Source organism: Melozone crissalis, unplaced genomic scaffold (assembly GCF_028551555.1).
Source record: "Melozone crissalis strain CALT ecotype California unplaced genomic scaffold, PUWL_Pcris_2 ptg000079l_1, whole genome shotgun sequence".
Lineage (NCBI taxonomy): Eukaryota > Metazoa > Chordata > Aves > Passeriformes > Passerellidae > Melozone > Melozone crissalis.
In genome coordinates, this window is record NW_026535856.1 from 1987921 (window position 1) to 2003882 (window position 15962).

Sequence of the window (15962 nt, forward strand, 5' to 3'; positions counted from 1 at the left end):
GCAGAGTGCCCAGGTGGCCAAGAAGGCCAATGGCTCCTGGCCTGGATCAGGAATGGTGTGGCCAGCAGGAGCAGGGCAGTGATTCTTCCCCTGTGCTGGGCACTGTTTGGGCAGCACCTCGAGTGCTGTGTCTAGTTCTGGGTCCCCTGGGGTGGGGAATTAGAAGAAATTTGTATCAGGAAGAGTAAAGAAAGCCAAGGTGAAGCAAAGGAAATGGTCAGGGCAGTTTGGGGGTGGCTGCCAGGCAGCCCTGGCTCTGAGCAACAGCGTCTGCAGTGGCACAGGAAACTCCCAGCTGATGGGAACAAACTTTCTGGCTGACTGCAGAGGCCAGGACAAAGCTGAGTGGTTTCCCTGGTGTCCCCCAGCCCTTGCTGGCCCCAGGGGCTGATGGCATTTGTGCCCCCTCAGGTTCATGTCCCCACAGCAACAGCATGGGGGTGCTCCCCCTGCTGTGTGCAATGCAAACAGGGGCTGCTGAGCCAGTGCTGCCGTGTCTGTGCCTGCAAGGATGGGGCACCTGTGTGAGCTGGGGGAGAGGCCAGGGCTGCAGAGGGGGGATGTTGTTGGCAGCTCCATCAGGACGCTCTGGGACGCTGCCCTGGGCTGTGCAGCGCACTGGGGATGGATCAGCCCCTGCTCTGCTGCTCCTTCCCGTCTGCCCCAGGGCCCTTGCAGAGCACCAGCTCTGTCTGTCCTCAGCTGCCATGGCAACCCTCAGGACAAAGCAGTGCCAGGGCTGCTCCAGGTACAATTGCAGCGACACTCCTTGGTGCCACCAGGTGCCATGGCAACGGCCACGGGGACCTGGTCCTTGGTTTGGTGCCATGGCAACCAATGCCCGATGCCGTTGTGGTGGTTGGTGGCCATGGGAAGCTGCCCTGGCCCCTTGCTCAGGGCTGGTGTCAGTGTCCAGAGCCAGAGGGGATCCCTTGCTGGGGGCTGTGCCATGGCCACCTGCCCTGTGCCGCGCTGGCCGCTCAGGCACCAGGAACCAGCAGCCAGTGGCACTGCCAGGGCCAAAGGCCAGGTCAGCCAGACAGAAAGGGGCAGGGCTGGGAACTGTTGCCATGGCAACTGGCACTGGGGGGACACCTGCGTCACCTGGCTTGGCAGTTGCCATGGAAACCCCTGGCAGGCACTGAGGGCACAGCCCCTGGCACTGAGACCCTTCTGGGCTGGGTGCTGAGCACAGGGCTGAGCACGCAGAGATGGTTTTGTTCTTGCTGAGCTGCAGCACAGCCAAGGCCTGTCCTGCCCCTCGTCCAGCCACGCTGGGGAGGGGCTGGGGCTGCGGGGGAGCTGGGCAGGGGACACAGCCAGGACAGGGGACCCCAACTGACCCCGGGCATACCCCAGACCAGAGCACATCATGCTCAGGGTGTAAAGGGGGGAACAGGGAGGAAGGGGGGAATTTGGGAGGGAGGGCTTTTGCCTTCCCAGGGAATACCTAGGCAAGAGGGGGCCCTGTTTCACCAGTGGGCAGGGTCACTACCAAGGATACAGACACCAACTGAAGGAATTGTGTCATTTATATCATGCACAGCTGCAAAGAGTTACAAAAGGATAAGCTCAGAAAAGCACATCATCATTAGCAAAGAATTACAAAAGAACCTCAGCAATCCATCATAAGCCACCATTACATTTTGATGACCAATCCCTTGGTGAAACACTAGAGGTGTTTGTGGCAGACAAAGATTCTGGCTGACTATCAAGGAACCTTAAAGACATCAGTAGTACTTTACTGACACCGTTCTTCATTCTTTTTTCTCAATCTCATTCAAGTTAGGAACAAGAATTCTGTTGTCCCTGGAGCTGGCACCTTTTTAATTCCAGAATAATGCCCCAGGGCCCTTTGCTGTTCAGCTTTCCCATGCTGTCTGTGGCTAACAAGGCTTGGGGGGGCCCCTTTCCCTTCTGGCTTGAAGGGGCCGGGTCCGAGTGCCTGAGGGGCACCCAGGCTCCTGGATGGAATTCCTGTCCAAGTCCCTCTGTGTCACAGCAGCCTTCACATGGAGCCCCGTGGATCAGAGCATTTCCCAAAGGAGCCCTTGGTGCAAACAGGGAGATCTGGTCTGGCAGGACGTATAAAACAATATCCTGGCAGATCTACTTGTTCTCACACAGAATCCTTGGCTGCAGGGACACATTCCCATTGTTCCTGCCCAGGGTTCAGGACTCAGAGTTGTCTTTCCTAGGAGCTGCTCCTTCAGCTGCCTCGGGAGGGCCATTTGGCCTCTGGACCCACACTCTGGCTCCATTATTAGGGCTGCTGGATCCAAACCCTTTATCTCCACAAATGGTGGTGACAGGAGGTGGATCTCCTGTTTTCACAATTGTTCTTAAAACTGCAATATCGATTATTGTGCTACTCTGTCATGGGGTTGAAAAATCCAATCCTGGTCACTATTGTTTAACACAATTACTGTAATTTCTCCTTGATATTCTGCATCAATTCCTCCTGCCATGACAGGAACACTTTGCAAGGCCAAGCTCCAAGGGAGCAGTTACCAAAGCAAAGTGTCCTGGAGGAATCTGAATTCCTGTTTCAGTACTGATAGCTCTCATTTGCTTTGAATTTCTCCTCATTAATTCCAATGCATAAAGGCCCAGCCCTGCAGCCTCTGGGCTGGCCCTGCCAGGGGCCATCACAGCCAGAACAATTTCCCAGGCAGCCCAGTCTCACTGCCCATGGTTGGATTTGCAAATTGGGGGCAGCCGTGCACAGCCAGGGGGTTTCTATTTCCCCCGTGGGCCATTGTGAAGGGCATGGAGCACATCTGGGAGATGGGTTCTCCATGGTTCCCATCTCCTCATTTGTTCAACTGCTCTTTTAACAACCCCTTCACCCATGCAACCAATCCTGCAGCTTGTGCATAGTCTGGTACGTGAAAAACCCTGCAGGCAAAATCACAGTATTTTTTACAGCAACAGACAAAGCACTCTGCATCACAGTATCAGCACACCCTGTAAAAATCACCAATTTCCTCCCTTCCTCCTTTTTCCATTGTATACAATCTCACAAAGTTGACCACTGACATTAGGGTCCTGGCCAATCCTGTTCTGTAGGGTATTTAGTGTTACATCCCTGAGCAGCCAAAGCTACCAAATTAGCATTGTCAGAACTATTTCACATTATTATTATTTTATATGTACATATTGATATAGAAATATAGATATAGATATGTAGATATAGACATATATATAAATGTATAAACATATATTAAGGTCTTATAATACTATAAATCTGTATATAGTTATTTATTATATTGATATTTCACTTGCACAAGTCCATCTGAGCTCAAGATTAAAACCTTATTCTGTTGCTCCATGTGGGAGCATTCCAACAATGATTGTTCCTTCTGAAGGTTCTGTTTCCTATGTACTCTTAACAAATTCATCTTTGTCTGCCCAAACCCACAAGGTCTTTTCCTTTTCCATGTGCAATTTTTGGATGCATTTGAAGCCATCCAGGGGTGCAGCTTCTTTTACCCGACTGCCCCACTGCTCCCACAGGGCTCCGACCTCAGCCCACTCCAGAGCCAGGGAACTCCAGGGAAGGGCTTCCCAGCTGGGAATTTCTGATGGGACTGATTCCTCACACTGACACTGAACAAATGACATTTTGTTGGGATCTGGCCAGACTGTGTCAGTTTTGTTTTACCAGTGGGCAGGGTCAGCACCAAAGGCACAGACACCAACTGAAGGAATCAGTGTCATTCACTGCAGTTCAGAGCAGCAAAGAATCACAAAAGGAGAAGCTCAGCAATGCACCCAACCATCCCCACCAAAGATTGCCTGCAGAGATTAACAAAGATCCAGCAGCATTTACCCTCAGCCTTTACCATCCCCCAGACCCACACAGCAGCTGGGGAAGCTGTCACAGCCAAGGGCTGCAGAGCCACTCCTGGGCACTGGGAATTCCTGCAGGTGCCTCCAGCCCCAGCTGAGGCTCCAACCCCGCTGGGAGAGGGCCCAGCTCTGACAGTGCTGAATGAACAAACTGACAGCACTGCTAGTGTGGCAACATCTGCTTTCATCCTCCTCTTGGGTCCCTCCCAAAGCCTAGCCAGGGCTCAAGGAGGAACCAAGGGAGCTGACTTTGACCATACAGCCCCAAACAAGGCCAGATGTCAGATTTCATGGCCTTTTCTGGCTTCTAAATACACAAAGGTCAATACATGTCTCACTAAGGAGTGGCTACATCTATCTCAGTGCTAATGACCATGCACATTTCATCAGGGAGCAGATACAAAGACAACCTTTGGTTGGAAGGTTCATCCAGAGGCCACCTTTGGCCAGGACCTGCTGTCCAGGCCTCACTCAGGACTGGTGTCCAGGCCTTGGCACTTCAAGAACGTGGTTTAGTGCTGGGCTTGGCACTGCTGGGTGCCTGGCTGCACTGGGTGAGCTCAGAGGGCTTTTCCAACAGAAAGGATTCTGTGATTCCATGATTATATCCACTGCATCCAGCTGGGGCTATTTTAGCAGCATTACTTTGCTCCAAAAGCTCCTTCTTGCCCAGCTCCTGTGGCCTGAGGCTTCAGCTCCTTCAGCTCCTGGTGCTTAGTTGCTCATGCTGAACAAGATGACTCGGAGAGAAGAACAGAGTCCATGCAATTCCTTCTGGGACATGAAGAGGGGAGGCTGTGCAAAGAGGAGCATTGTTTGCTGTGGCCTCCTCTCTGCCCTTCACGCCCTTCAGCACTTTGTAACAGCCAAGAGCTTTCTCCAAGAGTGCAATGGAGCAGCTGTTCCTGCTCCCAGGCCTGGCTCTCTCCAGTCTCTGCCCTTGCCTGGTTCTGTCCCTCTTGCTGTGCCCTCTGTTCCCTCAGGGCTCGCTGGCTGCTGCCGAGGACTGTGGCACTGGCACAGATCCAGTGCTCCAGAGCCTCCTTTCTGTGCCCTTGGAGCTGCCTGGGCACAGGAGCCTTTTCCATCTGGAAGCTCCCCATGGACAGGGAGTGCCCAGCTCTGTTCCCTGCACAGCCTCCAGGAGCCCAGGGCTGCCATCTCCAGTCCCTGCTGGCACTGGGGGCTCCCAGGTGCCTCAGGCTGCTGTGACACCGCTGCACACGGGAGGGAAGAGGGGCAGGGGCTGTGCTCAAAGTCAGCTCCATCTGCTGCTGCTGCTGCTGCTGCTGCTGCTGTGGGGTCATTTGTGCAGCCCTGGCCCAGAGTCAGGGATCAGATCCTGCCAGTCTCTTCCAGCCCTGGCTGCTCAGAGTTTGGGCCTTGGAGCCTCAGGTGGCCAAAGGCAGCTGCTGCTGGTCCCTCTGTGTGCCCGTGTTCAGCAGTGCTGCTCCATCAGTCTGTGCCCAGCAAAGGGAAAAAGCCTCAGCCCTGCAGGGCCAGGAGCTGCTGGGCTCTCCTTGAGCAGCTGAGCCAGCAGGAAGGGAGCTGCTCCACACGGGAATCAGGAGCAAAGGACATTCCTTTGATAGGACATGTTTTCTATTTAAAGGAAAAAAAAGGAAAAAGGAAAAAACTAGGTAAATTGTAAAAGATAGGAATAAAATCCAGGTGTTACTGAAAAAACAAAACATAAAGGAAAAGGTAAATTCTTTGCATTAAAAGGTAAATGATCTTTTTAAAAAGAGAACTCAGTTATTTACATTGTAAATGTGCTGATGGCATGGATCCATCTTACTGACCTCAGCAGCCTTTTAAAAGATTTTGGGCTTTGTTTCCAAACATTTGAAATTTGTATCTGAAATTGTGGTTTAAGCAAGAGGAAATTGCTTTGTGCCCTTCCAGCTCCAAGCAAGACTGGGAATGGAAACCCTGTCAAAGCCCAAATCCTTTAGAAGATCACCTTCCTTCTCAGCCTGGAAATGAGCTGCACATTCTCTTTGAAACTGTCAGGGATTTCTTAGAGACACAAAGTCCCACTGACAGCTTTTTGCTCTGGTTTGGCAGTGCAGAAGGGCAATTCTCCATCCACCAGCTCCAGACTGCACTGCCTCAGGAGCACGGCCCACTTGCCAGCTTTGGCCCACTCGTGGAACTTCTAGAGGAGGAAGAAAGTGCAATTGCACAATTCCAGCCACTCAAGAAGGAAGAATGGGACAGACAAAACACCCTGTACCGATCCAGGCATTCAGCTGGGACTGTGGAGAGTTTGGGTCCTTGCCAATTGGATGTGTGTCCCCAGCTGCAATCTCTGGGCCTGCAGCAGAGTCTCACTCACCTGCCAAAGCAGAAAGCTCAGGCGCTGCGCTCGCAACGGGCTCGTCTGATGCAAAGCTGTCAGAGCAATGTGAGGGCAGAGCCAGCCCAGCTGGGCCCAGGGCTGAGCCCAGCAGAGCCCTGGCAGAGCCCAGAGCAGCCTCAGCATCCGCAGAGCCCGGCTGCAAGGAGAGAAAGCAGAAACCGCCCGTCAGCTGAGGGCTCCTGTGCCCTTGTGCCAAGGCCTGCGGTGCCCAGGCCATGCTGGCTGTGCCCAGAGCTGTGCCCAGAGCTGCCCATCCCTGCTGCCTTTGGCAGCAGAGCAGGAGGGCAGCACATGTGCCCAGCCTGCAGCCAGCCACGGCACATCCAGCCCTCAGCAGCTGCCCAGAGCAGGATGCTCCTGTGCTCGCTGCCAGCTCCCAAAAGCTCTGATCCCACCCTGCCAAGCACACAGGGACGCACCTCACTCCAGCCATGGCTGCAAGAAAAGCTGCTCCCAAACCATGTCCTCAGCCTTCTCCAAGGGCATGGCCCATCCACGCCACAGCTGCTCCCCAGCACTTCCCCATCCACACTGGACCACCTGGAATGCTTCCTCTGGAAAAACAAACAACACATTATTGAAAAGATATTAGATGCAAAAAGGGAAAACAAGAAAAACGGTAAAAACTCCCGTCTCTGTCAGGGACTTGAGGAAGGCCAAACCCCTGCATGCAAGGGAAAAACCCAGCCATGGGTGAGGGAAGCCTACACTTTCTCTCTTCCCCTCTGCACTGCCCCCCAAATCACAGTGACCCCAAAGCAAACAAGGGCAGTGGAGCAGCCCAGCCCTTCCTTGGCTGCACAGCAAAGCAGCTGTGCACAGGTTCTGGAGTCCCACCTCTGCTCCCACCATGGGGGTTGGTTTGTGTCGGGCTGGCTGCCCCAGCCCCAGCCCCAGCCCGGGGCACGGTGGGTGCTGGGGGCTGTTGGCAGGGCCAGGAGCCCACTCCCATTTCGTACCCACCCCAGCCCATCCTCCCAGCCCTGCCAAAAGCAGCTGGGCAGCCACTGAAGAATGAGCTGCATCTGCCCCAGCAAAGGGGGAACCTTTGGTTCCCAGCCAGGCTGGGCAATGCCCAAATCTGAGAGCATCCCCCTGCATGTGGACTCATCTGCAAATTCCCTGTGGAGCCTGGCTTTGAAGAAGGTGCCAGAATCAAAGTCCATCATCTTCAGCTGGCCAGGCTGAGGAAGAGCTTGTCATCCTTGGTGTCATCCTTACTCTCTCCAGCAGCAGCAGCAGCAGCAGCAGGAGCAGCATCCCCACCTGGTACATCTTCTCCAGGGGCTCCTTCTCCTTCCCTGGGGGCAGACCAGGCTCTCAGGGCTCTGCCCAGGGCCCCAGCTGTCAGGGAACCAGGACAAGCAAAACCAGCTTGGATGGCAGCCACCAGTGCTGGGCAGAGCAGCTCAGCTCCAGCACAAGGGCTGTGTGTTCCCATCCCATGACCCCGGTGCAGTGACACAGGCAGCACAAAAAGCTCTGGGTTCCTTTGCTTCTCATTGCCAAGGCACGTGTGGAGCTGGAACTTACCAGGGCCCTGGATCAAAGTGTGCCTGTGCTCTCTCCCTTCTTCTAGGGCAGATGAATATCCTGCATCCAAGGATGACAGAACAGCTCTTCTAATGAGGGCCTTTCCAAGTCCAGCATGGATAAACACCGCTTGATCAGATCTTGGCACTCTGGGCAGAGAAACCAGAAACCACCAGTTAGTTGGAGAAGGCTCCTATTGGCTTTTCCCCACCATTCCCATGCACAGGCCATGCTGGATGTGCTCAAAGCTGGGCCTAAACTTTCCCATCCATTCCCTGTTTTGGAGGAGAGCAGGACATGTGCCACCTCTTCAGCAGCTGCCAGAGCGGGATGCCCACAAGCTTGCTGCTGTCTCCCAGCACTGGGAATCCCCCTGTGCCCAGAGATGAGGATCCACCTTGAGAGAGCCTTTGTGGCAGCGAGAGCTGATGGTCCCAGCTGAGGTTCTGGGCCCTTCTGAAAGGGTGCTCCCCGCAGACCATCTGGTGCAGCAGGATGCCCAGGGACCAGATGGTAGCTGGCTTGCCATAGTACCGGCCAAAGTGGGTCCATTCCGGGGGGCTGTATGACCGTTCTCCTATGGAATACAGACAGAGTTCATCAGGGGGATGATGGTGCTCCCAGAGCCTGGCCGCAGCATCCCTGGGCATGTGGGGGCTGCCTCAGTGGCACACAGGTGAGCATTGCCCTCTCACCAGCACCTGGGACTTGTGTACAGACTTGGGGTTGGAAAAAAAGCCTCTGGTGTTTCAAGAGGGCAGTAGAAGCCCTGGCAAGGCCTGACCATAACAAGGAAGAACCCACCCAGTGCTGGGAAAAACCATGCTCTCATCCTCCCTGCCTGCATTGCCCCAAAAACCATTATGAACCCCAACAGACCAGGTGAGTGGAGCAGTCCAAGCCCTTTCTCACCTGCACACCAAACCGGCTGGGCACAGGTTCCAGTCCCCCCTCTCTGCTACCCCCACCCACGGGTGTTTTTGTTGGGCTGGCTGCCCCAGCACCAGTTCTGGGCAGAGCGGGGGGCAAAGGCTGCCAGCAGGGCTGGAAGATGGCTACCCACTCAGCCCTGAGTTTCAAAAGAAACTCAGCTGAAGACTCAGTGCCATGAAGGGCCACAAAAGAGAGAATCCCTGCTGCCACAGCCAGCTTGGGCTGGGAGATGTTGGGCCATGAGATGCTGGGCCCAGGAGCCCTGCGTGGGCTCACCTGCAAAGTGAGTGTAGGCTGTGTCTTGCAGGTAGGTGCCACAGCCAAAGTCAATCAATTTGGCCTGCCCGGTGGCCAGATCAACCAGGATGTTCCCTGGTTTGATGTTGCGGTGCAGGACCCCGCAGCTGGTGCAGTGCCGCACGGCCTCCAGCACCTGGCGGAACAGCTCCCGCGCCTCCTCCTCGGGCAGGAACCGCCGTGCCCGAATGAAACGCTGCAGGTCCTGACACTGCTCTGGCCGCTCCAGCACCATCAAGATGTCCTTGGGGAGCTCAAGCCACTCCAGCAGCTGGACCACACCCGGGAAGCCAGTGGACACCTTGGCCAGCAGCACGATCTCCAGGGGTGCGCTGGTGCCGTCGGGCTGCGGGAGGAGCACGATGCCGTCAGTGGAGCCGATGCCGTGCCGGGGCTCGTGAAGCCCTCAGCCAGCCCGGGATGCTCTGCGCCCTGCGCTGGCCCCATGCCCACTCTCCCTCGGGGCGTCCTGGCGGCTCCCACCGTGCCGGGCCCCGGCTCATTCCCGCCCGGCACGGCCCGGCTGCTGCCGCTGGCCCCGCTCACTCACCAGCTCGCCCCAGTACCGGACACGGTTCCGTGGCACCCTTTTGATGGCCACCTGCAAGTCAAGGGGAGCAGCGGGCTCAGCTCGCCGCCTTCCCTGCCCAGCCCCATTCTCTGCCCTCCTACTCCTCCTCCTCCGCCCCCTCCTCCTCGTCCGCCGCTCACCGGGGCGCCGTCCGAGAGCCGCGTGGCCGCGAAGACGCCGCCGAAGCCGCCGCGCCCCAGCAGCGAACCCAGCCTGTACTCCTCCTTCAGGCCCTGCTGAGTCTGCCTTGCGGGCGGGACGCGGCGGTCAGCGCTCGGCCTGGGGCCAGCAACGGCCCCCGAGCGCCCCTCACCCGCCCCGGGCCGGCCATGCCCAGGCGTTCGCTCCCGGGAACGCGGCACGGGAGGCTCGGGGCCGGCGGCCGCGCTGCCGAGAGGCGGAGCTCGGGCCGGGGAAGCCGCAGCGGAAGGGGCGGGAGCGGCCGCGCCGCCTGTGTCCTCCGCGGGCCCCGGGAGGAGCTGGGGCCGCAGTCGGGACTGGACCCTTCCTCGGGTCCGGGGCCGGGCTCGGGCCAGGCGGAGCCGAAGGGCGGCGATGCCGCCCCGGCCCCAGGCACTGATGCCCGCCCAGCAGCGCCACCGCCAGTACGGCCAGAGCCAGGCGGAGGCGAGACCGCGGCGGGACGGCCGGGGCCGGGCACGGGGCAGCCCCGCCCAGGGCCGGGGGCGGGCCGGGGGCATGGCCCGGCCCGGCAGGGGAGAGGGAGCCGGGGAGAGGAGAGGGACGCCGGGCAAGGGACCCCGAGAGAGGGGTACCCGACAGCAGGAAAGGGAGAGAGAAGAGTGAGAGTGAGAGTGAGAGTGAGAGTGAGAATGAGAATGAGAATGAGAATGAGAATGAGTGTGTGTGGCTTATGGTATTTTAGAGCACCTAAAAATCCCTAAGTCACTGATCTTAGAGGTGAGGTGCATCTGGAATTACTGGGATGCAACATGGAAAAGGGGAGCATAGAAATAAATAGAGGAAAACATCTTGGATTGTTTCTTTCATTTTCATTTCACTTCTGGAAAGCTGTTTCAGTTTTCCAGAAATATTCTCCTGTCTGCTCTTCCCAAAAATCTCTCATGGAGAATAAGGTCAAGCTTCTGTCACAAGATTTGCCACCAGGAAAAATTGTGCCACTGCTGCAATTTTCATTGTGACAGTTTGTGCTGGTTTAGGGCAAATTTTGGGAGGAAATCTCCAAAAGGAATCCATCTAGAAAGCAAGTTCAAGCAGCCCCTACCCCTACTAGTTCAGGAAAAGACTTCCCACGAGAAAAGTAAAAAAAAAAACCAGTTTATTAAACAAGTAAAATATTCACAAGCATGTAAAATGAATAATATTAAATAAAACCTCTGACAGTGGTGAAGAGATGGCAAGTTCAGAAAGTCCTTTTTGTGGGTTGTAGTTGATTCACTTGGTCTCTCCTGAGTCCCTCTGGTGCTGGAATGCAGCGTCCCAGAGCTCGGTGGGCCACAGGTTTGTGCTGATGGTGTTTTTCTGGGTTTTCAGTCCAGAGCAGGTCTAAACCAGGCCTGGCAGTGGCACAGCAGGCAGTCTGCTTCATTGTGAACCACTACAGAGCTACATCCCAATCTGGTTTAAGTAGTGTGGTATTATTAAGAGCTCCTTTTCTGCATGAGATAGAAAAAGGAGATCCCAAATGATCTCAATGCAAGCATGCAGTAAAGAACTGGTCCTGCTATCCTAATGAAGCGTTTGCTTTGGCAATTACACTCTTCCCATTCATCTTTTGATGCAGACACTTCAGGTTTTCCCCCATACCCCTGCAAGGCTGGCAGTCGCTGTTTCCCATTTCCTGTTCTTCCCTAGAGATGGTGCAGTGGCTGCGTTGAAACAAAAAGCCCTGAGATCTGGACAGCTTGAAGGAGCATGAAATGCTGATTAAGTGCTCATGTTGGTAATACCCAGGTCTGTCCTTCCCAGGGCTTTGAAGCAGCAGCAGCAGGACCATGCATCATTCCTGTTGGTGGATGTTCATGTTTCTCATGTGCAAGAGCAATGACTTTGAGGAGGGACAAAAATGCCCCTATTCAAACAGTGGCTGCGCAAGGAGATGTGAAGTTTCACTGCCTTTTCTAGGATATTTTAGAAAGATCTAAGAGAATATTGTGGCATGGAACAGGTCCCTAATTTTGTCTTCAGAGGAATCCCCAAAGGGCACATTCACTCTGCTGCTGATGGCAACACCATAAGCTCATGGACCAGTTTTCCCTGCAACGTGCCACCCTGCCTGGGCTTTACTGGGCTGGGACTAGGCCCAGAGCTAAGCAAACACATGCAGCCAGGTGACATTGTGTAACATCAGAAGCTGGCAACCATGAGGACTTTGCTGTCAAAAGGTTACAGTTTGCACTGGGCCCAGAAGGGTTTTTCCCTAAGGCAAAGCAAATTGAAATGTGAAGTTCAAAAGCTTCAAATGACTATGAAAGGAAACTGCAGAATAATTTCTGGAAGGGCAGCACTGTCAATGATCATGCAGCCCACCAACAGCTGGAGCTGAATCCAGAATTGCTTCTTCCAGCTGTGCAGGAATTCATTCCACTGGCAAGCACTGGTCCATGGGAACAAATGATCCCCTAGCTCTGGGCTGAATGGCGCCCAGGCTGCAGTGCAGATTTGAGGAGACCTTGTCACTTGTTATTGGCCTCCCAGTGCACTCATCCTTCTGCAAACAAGGTGGAAACAACACAGCTGGAGTGCTGTCCTGGGTAAATGTACATACAGGTGGCTTTTCCAAAGCAGTGCATCTTTTCCCAGTGAAATACATGACCTCTTCTTACCTATGAAATTGATATTGAAGACACCTGTGAGCCAGATCTGTGGGAGATTGCAAAGGAGCAAAGCTTTGGGATTTGGGCACACTTCTCTTGGTTTCTTTGCTCAGGCCTTTGGTGGGCACAGAACACACCTAGGTAGAAAACCTTTGACTAGACAGGATCTTTTGGATCCATTGTCCCCCAAATAGGTCAATGTATGGCCCTGTTCCAATGACAAGTTGAAAACAGCAGCACAAATGACACAAAGAAACCATGGCCAAAGAGGAAGAGGAGAGGCCCAATGAGGAAAGGATGTGGTGAGACACTGGCACATTGAGTGAGCTGCACTCCCACAATCTCTAGGCTAGCAGGTCCTGGTCTCACATTCTCCTCTTGGTTTATTTAAATGTTATTTATTTTTTACTTTTTTTTCATCATCAAAATAAAATATATACAATTAAAAGTATGTCATCAAATTTTAAAGATACAATCAAAACACAGTAATTCAATCTACATCTAAAGATCAGAACATATGTACAGCTGTAACTATTCAGCCTAACACATCAATTCTATTATTCAAACACTCTTCACACAGGCAGCAGCTTCTTCCTGAGCTTGGAGGAAAGAGAGCTCTTCTGGACGGGAGGTGAGGACTTTGTGGGTGAGGGAACATCGGAAGTGTCCAGAGAAAACTTCTCGGTAAGACTGTAACCAGTCAGATCTGCAAAATGGAGACACAAAGTTTAACGGAGGCCACCATGCAAACCTAAAGCATCTGAAACTCCATATTTCATGGGGCACATTTCCTGGAAATGTCCAAACAGCTGCACAGGGAAACATGCTCCTGCTGGCAGACACTGAGGCAGGCCAGGGCAAACCCTGAGCCACTTGCCCAGAGCTGGCACAGGCACAGCCTGGCCTCTGGGCTGCCCTGGGACAGCAGGGAGCCCAGAGCCCTGTGCTCTCCAAGAATGGCTCAGCTGCACACGCACCCTCCTGCTCCTCTGCTGCCCCACAGCTCAGCAGCCCTACAGCTCCAGGGGCACTGGCAGCAGCACAGCTCCTTGCAGGGGCACATGCAGGGCACAGCTGTTCCCTGGCAATGTGCACAGCCTCTCTGGGCTGCCACAAGACCCTTCCTGCCAGCAGAGACTGGCCCAGCTCCCCCCTCACCTCTGTGTGAGGCTGAGCCATGATTGCCTTCACCTTGTCCTCAATCTGGAGCTGCTTCAGGCCCCCCATGCCATGACTAGGAAATGAGATGGAGAGAGCAGGGGCAGATGAACACCCTTCCTTAGGATTTCATCATTTTTGGCACAGCTCAAAAGGCAAACCCAGAGGCATCCAACTAAGCACTTCCTCAGCTTTCTGGAGAACATCTCGCCTTCACCAGCCCAGCATTCTGGAGAGGTTTTCCCGCACGTGTGGAGGCTTGCTGGCAGCACATTCCTTCAGCTGGGTGCCCATCACCATGCAGAGGGCAGAGGCCAGCTTGGTGGCCACGGTGCGGACGTTGGCGCTCCGCACAGGCAGCGCCTTGTTCCCCAGGCAGGACCAGAGCACGGGCAGGGCGTCGCACTGGACGACTTCAGGGCTCCTGGCATGAACCCCCTGCACAAGCACTGCCGGGACAGAGACACAGCTCCTTACCCACCAGCCTCACTGCAAACAAGGATCCGCCTCTGCTTCTGCTTCTTGCCAGCCTCTCTGGCCAAGAGCAGCAAAATAGCGCCCAGAGCCCCTTGATCCAGAAACGGGCAAAGCAGCTGATCATCCTGGGAACAGAACCACCAACCCCTCAGGACTAATTGCTCCAACCAGAGCCTTGTCCCTGTGGCAGACTTCCTACCTTTCCTAAATTATTTCACAATCTCCGCATGAACAATGAATGAAATGTCCAATTGCCTTTGATTTCCATTAAGAAGTTGTCTAAACCCACTCTGAAGATTTGGAAATGTACCATAGAGAGGAAATTGAGAGATTTCTAATAAAAGGGATGATTCCATTTTTGTAACTTTGATGTCAAGTGCCAAATGTCTAATCTGGCTCTTCCCTGTGCTCAGTGGCACACAGCAAAGGGCAGGATTAGAACACACCTCAAAACTCCAGCCCACCAGAGATGGCTGCTGCCTGACAGCTGGATGAGAAACATCAGTGACCAGCTGGGGTCTTTGGCAGAATGCTTTTGGGGCTTCCTACAAAGAGCTGTTTCAAACCTCAGGGCATCTCTAGAGAATTACCCATACCCCCATTGCCTTGGCATTTGGGCATCTCCACATTTTAATGCCACTTCCTCTCCCAATGTTAATGGCATTTTTTCTTATATGTCCACTGAAATAGGGCATAGAGAAAGAAAAATGCTACACAGGGGACTGAAATGTAACCAAAACACGAGTGTTTTCTCACTTTCAGAGATTTCCCCTGAAATCTCTCTGCCCATTTTCTGAACTGAACTGTATCAAACACGGACAAATGTTTACTAGCAACAGGCTCCTTGCAACAGTCAGATTTGGCTAAGAGATGAAAACCTGAAATGCTCTGGAGACCATTCTTATTTTCTGATCAGACAAAATGTTATTTAGCAGCAATTTAATATTCTGTGGCGGAAGAGACTTCATTTTCTCTATGCTGTTAATCCACCAGCAGTCATCAACATTGAAAGAGCTCCTGCAAGTACCCAAAACCAATTCTGCTAAGCAGGAAAGGGTTATGGTACCCATTTTAAAATGGGAATTCATTTGAATTTAAGTGCAATTAAAGACATCAGTGACTACTGAATGTGAGGAACAGCTGTCCGGTCCTGCTAAATCTCAGAGAGAACATCTGCTTTTTCTAAAGTAGTCCTAATTTATGGGTAATTCCTTTATTTGAAAAAGAGATCAAAAGAAGTGCTAAACTAAATGCCCTATTGCTGGAGATCTACTTTATTCAAATGCTCTTTAAAGGGCCTTTGACATTCCCAATCGCTGAACATGCCCTTTTCAGATTCCTAATGAAGACACAAAGTGTATGAAACCTTGCATTCAAAGATGTTGGCATAATTAGCAGTGGATTTAGCCCCAGTTGAAGCATGGCTATCAATCATCTTCTCTACTATATATTGAGATTATCCTTTTTCCATTCCTTGGCTATTGCTGACATAGCAAGCTCCTCTGAGGAATCAATTATCAGCTGCATTTGTAGCATTTTGGACAGCGCTGACACAGGCAGACACTGTTTGCACACCCTGAAAGGCTCAGTCCAAGGCCACTCTGACAGCACAGGCAGGGAGCCTCAGCACTCTGCTTCTGTCCCTGTGCCCCAGAGGCTGCCTTGCACTAAACCCGTGCCTCTGATACCTCTGTTGAGTTCTGGCCTAAGCTGTGACCCCCAGGCTCTGCACGGTTCAGCCTCAAAACTTTCCAAGAGAAAAACAAGAATTCTGTGAGGACAAAACAAACTGATGCCCTGAAACAGCATTTGCCATCATTTCCCCTCAAAGATCACAGATGTCCCTAAGCTCCCCAGAGAGGAGCCAGCTGGGGCATTTTTAGCCCTCCCTTTGCTGGAGGTGGTTCTGAGATGCCCCAGTGAGAGCTCAGCCCCAGGCCGAGCACTGCCCCCATCTCAGGTGCTGCCCAGCTCTGCAGCA